The sequence below is a fragment of the Moschus berezovskii genome, chromosome 23, assembly GCF_049115385.1.
Source record: "Moschus berezovskii isolate FMDL1 chromosome 23, NW_MosBer_1.0, whole genome shotgun sequence".
Taxonomy (NCBI): domain Eukaryota; kingdom Metazoa; phylum Chordata; class Mammalia; order Artiodactyla; family Moschidae; genus Moschus; species Moschus berezovskii.
The window spans coordinates 27,020,932-27,029,402 of NC_142482.1; positions in this window are offsets into that span (position 1 = coordinate 27,020,932).

Here is an 8,471-nt window from a genome sequence, read left to right on the forward strand (position 1 = left end):
ACACGACTGAGTGACTGAACTGAACTGAAGACCTTAAGTCATTATATCTGATAAGATTATAGATCTTTTTTATTTTTGCCTTCTTATACTATTAGGTTTTTACATCAATTAATCATTATTAATAAGAAAACATGTTGAAAAAAGATGTAAGCCTCAGTGCTGACCAGTGAATTGAGTGTTTTGTCCAGCCTTCTCACATGTCTTTCTAAACCTTCCTAATGGCTGTTTTTATTTTCCTCTCTTCCATCCTCTTGCTTTCTTCCCCTGTTGTCTCAAAGTCCTGATGGTGGCATGAAGTGACGGCCCAGGGCTGCCTCCCTAAATCTTAAACAAGGCCAGCTGGAAGGCCCACGTGCCTTGTGGAAGGAGCTTTTAAAAATATCAACCAGACTCTCTAGGGATGCACCCGGGCATTGGTGTTTTTAAAACTGCCAGGACTTCCTCATGTGTAGCCCCACTGACAACCACCACTGAGAGTGTTCCAGGGCCATCTGGAAGCTTATTAAACATGCATAGGGACTTCCCTGGTGGTTCAGTGGTTCAGACTCCATGCTCCCAATGCAGGGGGCATGGGTTCAATCCCTGGTCAGGGAACTAAGATCCCACACACAGCTGAAAAATAAATAAATAAAAATGCGTGTTCCTCGTACCCTACCAAAGACCTAAGAATCAGAACTTCGGGGGTAAGTTTAGGCATCTTTGGATTTAACAAGCGCTCAGCACTTCTATCAGCTGCTCACTGAAATTAGAGACCTCCAAGCACGGGTGGTCTTTCAGGGCTCTCTTTGCTGTGACAACCTTAGATCCTGTGAGTTGTTCTGGGTCTGGGACAAAATGTATCCCCTTGGGGGGCCCAAGGACCACACAGGGGGAACATTGTGTCCTCCGGACCACAATGCCGGAGGACATTATCATTTGAGAAGGAGTCAGGCTGTTCCTGGAGCTCACCAAGGAAGGACAAACGAGAAGGAATCTCCTTGTCCATACCTCTTCTGGGCATGCTCTGCCCAGCGGGGCCCATGGGTCGCCTGTGTTCCACCTGCCCTTGTGTCCCCAGCCCCAGTGTGGCACAGGACACAGACAGGTGTTCATTTACCTTTGACTGATTAATTGATTAAGTAAAGAAACACAATGTCCCATTAAAAGATAATGCTGACCAGCCCCCCACCAACACCTGCCCCTGACCCTGGACCAACTGAAAAAGCCTCTCTTTGCGGGGAAGGAATGGCAATCCACTCCAGTATTCTTGCCTGGAGAACCCCGTGGATAGGGAGCCTGGCAGGCTGTGGTCTATAGGGTCACAAAGAATCAGACACGACTAAAGCAACGGAGCACACACAACGGCATTCATAGCTGTTGAAACTTTTCAGGTGGTTCTAATGTGTGAGCAGACTGAGAGCAGCTGCTGCGGGGGCGTTGCCTCTCAAAGTGCAGCCTAGTGACCTCCTGGAGCCCTGGTTGATGGCCTGGACTCCAGCCTTGCTCCAGACTCATGGAATCAGATCAACTTGAGGAATGAGGGCCCACAGATAGGGTGCAGTGGCTTGCAGTTCCGACCCTGGAGACAGATCAACTTGGGCTTGGACACTGACTCTGTCATTCATTAACTGATAATCCGGTACAACTTACTTCATTGTCTATGCTTCATTTTCTTCATCTGTAAAATGGGGACCTCAGAGAATCTAAGGAAAGAGTGAATGCATCTGGCACAGAGGAAGTGCTCAATAGATGTTAGTTGTCCTAAGAGGAGATCCCAGGAGGCCACCTGTTTAATGAGCACCCATGGTTCTGACTCACACGGCAATGGAGACCCACCCTGCCCTGAGACCCCAGAAGTATCTCCCGGACTTCCTCGGTGCCGGGAGGCTGAGTGACCTTCCCCACAGGTCTGTGGGCCAACCTGACTGGTGCCACACGCACAGAATGATGAAGTCTTTATTGCACACATTCACATGGATTTTGGCTTCGCCTCAAACAGATTTTTTTTTAAAACTGCTTTTAGTTGAATTGAAAACTGTGTTGATCCAGGTAACTATTCAAATTTATAAACGATCAAGGACATGCTCAGGAGCCACACTGCATGGGTTCTCATCCATTTCAACATATGGACCTTCCAGAGATATTTGTCATTTTCTTTACCATCACCATCTCATGTAGGCATTATAGATACTTGCTGCCGATTGTACTGATGTTGCCAACTAATTCTAGAAATTAAACTGGTTCTCCAAGAAGGTGCACAATGCCGCTTATGTGACTCCAACCACCCCAGAACGAGTGGACACCGCAAGCCCAGGGGTCTAAATGCCTCTAGTTTTGGATATTGGTCCTAGAAGGAAGCTCGATTTGGGCAGCATCCCAAGCCCTGGAATAGCCTGACTGCCTGGCAAGGCATGAGCCAAATAAAGGGCTTCCTGGCTTTGTGCAAAAACAGCCAGAAGGGGCAGGATCTCCAACCTCAGACTTATCCTCTGACCCCAAGTTGTTCTTAATGTCCTCCTCAGCACTAGCTCCTTGTTTCCTGAACAGGAGTTCTGATCCCCGCCCCTCGTTCACCTTCCCCACCTGCCTGGCCTCTCACCCTTTCTCTACCCTGCCTTCCAGTTCTGAGCCCAGCCTGGAATACACACTGCCCTTGGTCCTTCCTCTCTCGTTACCTAGAGTTGTGCCTAAGTAGAGTCGGAGTTGTTTCCTCCCTTTGCCAGATGTGTCCCAGGATTCCACCGTCCGAGCCACGTGTGTGTGCTTCTGTGTCCTTGGGCAGTGTTTTTCCGTTTGCCTCTGAGCAGAACATGGTGTCTGAAAATGATTAACTGGGAGGGTGGGGGAGAGACACCTCTTCACCAATGTCTGGAGAGGTGGGGAGCAGCTCCTGGTGAAACGGCAACCCCAGGAGGCAGGGCGATCTCTCACTCATCCGTTCTTTGCTCCCCAGTCCCTTTCTCCTTCCTCCCTTTGCCAATGTCTGCAGAATGGGGATACACAGTGGCAGGTGAGGTGGGCAGGCTGGTGGGTGTATGTCTGGTGGACAAACGTTGGTCCTGCCCTACGGGCAGGTAGAGGCGACTCTCTAGTGTAAGGCCCTCAAGTACGGTCAAGACCAGGCCAGGTCTCCAAAGTCTTGCTCCCTTTGTGCTCCACCCATTCTATTTCCCGGGGTTCCCCTGTTACAGAGTTTTCCAGAGTTCCCTTTCCTTGTAGTTTCAGAAAACAAGCACAAGATATTTTTCTTTTAAAGTTTTCTTGCTGATCTTCATCAGTGATGAAGTTACCCATCCAAACAAAGCCTGACTTTGGCAGGCAGCCACTCAAATCCAGACCACCCACCTCCACCCTCACACAGAGTCCACCGAGGCCCCTTCCCCCAAGCTAGCTTTCAAGGACCCTTCATAACAAAGGCCCCCTCTTCTAGCCTGCAAGCTAGGAGAAGCCCTCTTTGTCACACCAGGAGCCTCGGGGGGGTCTAATCAGCCTCGTTTGTCCCTCTGGTGTCGTACCTCTGAGGACCCCCAGCCTGCCCAGAAATGACCAGGGCTCCAGTGAGCTCCTTCCCGCTCCACCTGCACCTACTCCAGCACATTTCCAAAGGTAGAAAGTCTCCTCTGAGAAGTTGATTGTTAAGTTTATCACTTTCTCCCAGTAGGATTTTTGGCCCTGCAAACACCCCTTCAAAGGGGAATACTATTAGTCACCTAACGGGCATGATTCTAATCAGATCGCTCTCCACAAAGACTCAAAGAGCCAGCCAGCCCTGGGGGCCAGGTGGTGCCGGGAGTGGCCGCTGGAATGGAAGACTGAGGTGACCAGGACTAAAGTCCCAGCTGCCACCATTTTTCCCCCGGACCGTGCGTCCTGCATGGCCAGCCAAGCATAGTGTCCTGCCCAGGAGAAGAAAGGAAACTCCATCCTGCCCTGTGTGACTTGAGTTCCTCCTCGCTTCCCAGGGAGCCTCAGACTCTGGGAGACCCGGGGCCCCCTCGCTGTACCCCACCAAGGCTCCAGACACCCCCTGTTGTTTATGTCAACAGAGCGGTTGCCAGCGGGGGCGGGCTCCTGACCACCAGGGGGTGCCTCGTGCCCACGGCCCGTTGTTTGTGTTCCTCGTCTCGGTAGTGACCGAGGGGCGGGCACAGCCGGGCTGGGTCTCTGGGGCAACGCGCTGTTGGGGTGCCAGCTGTCCCTGCACATAAAGCATCCATTCCATCAACGGGCTCCCGAGGTATCTGCTTTCACAGAGTGAGAATTTAAACCTTCCCCTGGTGAGGCAGCTATTTTCCATCAGCCCCCTCGCGGCCTCTCTACTCCCTTCCCAGGGAGGGCAGCTCGGCTTCTGGCCGGGACCCGAGGAACAGCCGTGCTGACCCCGTCTCCTCCTTCTCAGTGCCTCCTAGGACCTCGGAAGGTTTTCTGAAATGACCATTGGAAACGGGGCCCAGAGAGGCAGACCCGGCCTAACCCAGCTCCTCCCAGACACAGGGGGGCTGGGTCCCAACACAGCGTGGGAGAATTCCCTTGTGGGTTTCCATTCCCACTCATGTGCTGTCTGCTGTCTCTAAACCTACACCCCCTTCACACACACACACACACACACCTCATACCCAAGTTGCTCCCAGAGCTCAGTCTCCCTGTAAGAACACCTTCTCCCCCTGGTTCCCTTCTTGCCCTCCCTCCCTCAGAGCCTGGCCCCTGGGGTCCTGGGAGCAGTCAGGACTGACAGGTGAAGGACTGGAGACTCTGGAAGCCCAAAGCTCTGTTCTCACCAGCTGTGTGACTTTGGGCAAGTCACTTAACCTCACTGATCTCAGTTTCCCCCACCAATAAAATGAAGGAAATACTAGTACCTACCCCAACATCCTTATGAGGAGTAAATGGGTTCATTTATGTGACCTACTTAGAACCCCATCAAGCCCCAGGGAGGGTTGGGCTGGTGTCAGCTTTCGCATTACTGAATTCCAGGCTGCATAACATAGTGGGAAAAGCATGGAACTTGGAGGCTGACAGACTTGAGTTCAAGTCCCAACACCCCGCTGACACCACTGAAATAAATACTTGTTTCTCATTTTCCTCCTCTACAGAAGCGGTTTATTGATAGAAACACACCCCAGAGTGTTAACACGGGGGAGCAGGGGGAGTGCCAGCACTAAAAAGAGGACAGTGGCAGCTGCAGGAGGAGGGGTCCGGCCCCTGGCACCCGACCCCCAGATTAACTGCTGTACTCTGGGGCCAGCCAGGGAAACTGGACTAGCTTGGAAAGGAAAGCCAGGGACAAGGCAGGAATTTGGGCCCCTAGGAGGTGCCATAAATAGCCAGAGGGAATCAGAGGGCCTCCAGGGAAGGGGGTGCGGGGGAAGGAGCAGTGGGAAAGGAAACTGTCAGTCATCAGTCCAGGGAGGTCCAGGGCACTCTCCCCAGTGTGTAGATATGGCAGGGGTGAGGGAGCACGTCTTCATAGAGGAACATGCCGGGTCCTCTGTAGAGGGCCACCTCTGTACCATCTCCCAATGTCACTCAGAAAATTTCAACCACACTGTTCATCCCCACACTGCAGGTCTTTGGGAGTGGCCCTGATTCCACATTTTCATCCCTTTGGTCATCCTGGAATATGAGTGATAACTCAGCTTTTGTCACAGGCAGGGACACTGAGGACCACCCAATGCTAAGTGACCTGGCCAACATCATCATATAGTGAATCAAGGTCTGCGATGGGGATATGAACATGGATTTCCCCCCTAATCTAGGACATATATGCGTGCGTGCATGCGTGCTAAGTTGCTTCAGACCTGTCCGACTCTTTGCAACCCTATGGACTGTAGCCCGCCAGGTTCCTCTGTCCATGGGATTCTCCAGGCAGGAATGCTGGAGTGGCTTGCCATGCCCTCCTCCAGGGGATCTTCCCAACCCAGGGATTGAACTTATGTCTCTTAGGCCTCCTGTATTCACAGGCAGGTTCTTTACCACTAGTGCCATCTGGGAAGCCCCTAGGGCATACACTACAGCCAAAATATAAGATGATGGCTCATCAGTTGGTAAAGTATCCACCTGCAATGCATGAGACCCCAGTTCGATTCTTGGATCAGGAAGATCTGCTAGAAAAGGGATAGGCTACCCGCTCCAGTATTCTTGGGCTTTCCTTTTGGCTCAGCTAGCAAAGAAACTGTCTGCAATGCGGGAGACCTGGGTGGAATCCCTGGGTTGGGAAGATCCCCTGGAGAAGGGAAAGGCTACCCACTCCAGTATTCTGGTCTGGAGAATTCATGGACTATATAGTCCATGGGATCACAAAGAGTCAGACACAACTGAGTGACTTTCACTTTCACCCTCAGGAAGGAAGTCCTTCCCACAAGGGAACAGTGAGCTGAAAGGATCCCTCTCCCCACCTTCCCCCCTGCAAGACATTTTACTCTTCCTCAGTCCAGTAGCTGCAGCCGGAAGTGGGAGATAAAGCTTTAGAGATGTATCCATCAGAGCTAGCTGGGCACGGCCCTGGAAATAAGAACATAAGCTCAGAAGACCTGGACTTAAATCCTCATGTGCTCTTAAACAAATCACCTTTCTGGGCTGCAGGGCTCTAACCTGCAAAATGAAGACAATAATACATACATACCCCTGTGAGACAGGCGTGAGGACCAAAGGTGATAATGAGAGCCTGAGTGCCCGAATGCCCCCCAAAGCTTTTAAGACTGGGAGCTGCTCCTGGTGGGGCAGCACCTCAATCATGTCCGTATTCTTGGTTTTTACTCCAGGAGTGTCCGGCTCTTAGAAGCCCTCAATAATTGCTGATCAAATAAAAGGACAAAGTGAACTCTTTGCATTTAAATGTTGGTTGTGTGATGCTAATTATAATAATGTGTGTTTGTTATTTATCAGCTGTCACTGCCTTTTGAGGACACAGGCACTAGCACCACTATCCTGTGCCTTACATTCCCTGGAAAATGCCTGAAAAAAATAAATAACTTCTGGATAAGAATGCCAGAATTAGTAACAAGCCTAATAAGGAAGGTGACCATATAGTTTGTCTGTACTGGGGCACTTTGGGAGTGACCGGAGAGCCAGTAACAATTATACCTGGACAACAGATATAAACTATGACAGATCAAAATGCTTGGGCATCTTACTCATAGGGTGCCATGCTGCCCAGAACTCTCTGGAGGAGAAAGCCCCAGATCCTCCCAACCATGCTGACTCCTATTCTCTAATTAGACCATGGAAAGGGTCCCCTACCTTCTCATCACCACTCCCCACCAGCTCTGGGACTATGTTCAGATGAGTCCCCAACATTCTTAGGTTCCTCATTTTCAGCCTCTTGGTGACTCTGGCCCCCACCTTCTGTTGCCCTGAGAATGTCTGCCCTGCCCTGGACACAAAAACCCCTGGCCCCAGCTCCGCACCACCATGTGAAGAACAAAATTCATCCAGTCCCTCCTGACACTGCTCCAGCTCAGGGGCTGCTCCAGGGGCCCCAGTCATCTCCCATTAGTTTCAATAGGCTTCTAACCAGTCCTTCTGCTTCTGCTTTTACTCACCTTTGCTCTGTTCTCAACAAAGCTGCCTGGGTGATCCTACAAATATCTGTCAGACCACGTGACTCATCTGTTCAAAGACAACGTCTTCCTATCTCACTCGGAGAAGAAGCCAAGGTCCTTAGAACAGCCCCTAAGGCCCCCACGTACTTGTTCAGTCACTAAGTCACAGCTGACTCTTTGTGACCCATGGACTGCAGCACACCAGTCTTCCCTGTCCTTCACTATCTCCTGGAGCTTGCTCAAATTCGTGCCCATTGAGTCGGTGATGCCAGCCTACTTAGCCTTTGTTTATCTCTCTGGCCTCACCTCCTAAGACTCCCAAGCCACACAAATGTCCCTACTTGGTCCTCAAACACACCAGGAATGCTCCCACCTTAGGACCTTTGCATCTGCTCTTCTATTCCTTGGAACACTTCCCCCTTAGATATCCCTAGAATTATTTCCCTCAGCTTTTTCAGATTTTTTCTCAATTATTTCCTTTTCAAAGTTCTTCTCTGACCACCCTATAAGAAACATGTCACTCTGTCCCCGTTCTCTGCCTTTTCTCCTGAGCACTACCAAACAGACCATGTATATCACTTACCCTGTATATTGTCCAACCCCCTCAAGCTCCATGAGGGCAAGGATTTTCATTTGTTCTGTTCTTAGCCATGCCCCAGTAACTGAATCAGCCCTTGGCATATAATAGATGCTCAATAAACATTTATTAAACAAATAAAGGACCAAATGAGAGGGAACACACACAGCAGTTGACTGTTTGGCCTCAGGAACAAAAAGTTCTCGTTTTAAAAAGTCCCCTGGCCCTGCCGCTTTGGGGCTGATGACCCTAAACAGGGGCCTTAACCTTTCTGTGTAAAATGGGGATAATCCACATGACCTCCCAGGATGGTTAAGAGCATTAATTCCGATTTCACACAGAAAACACTAAAGTCACTGCCTGGCCTATTTCCA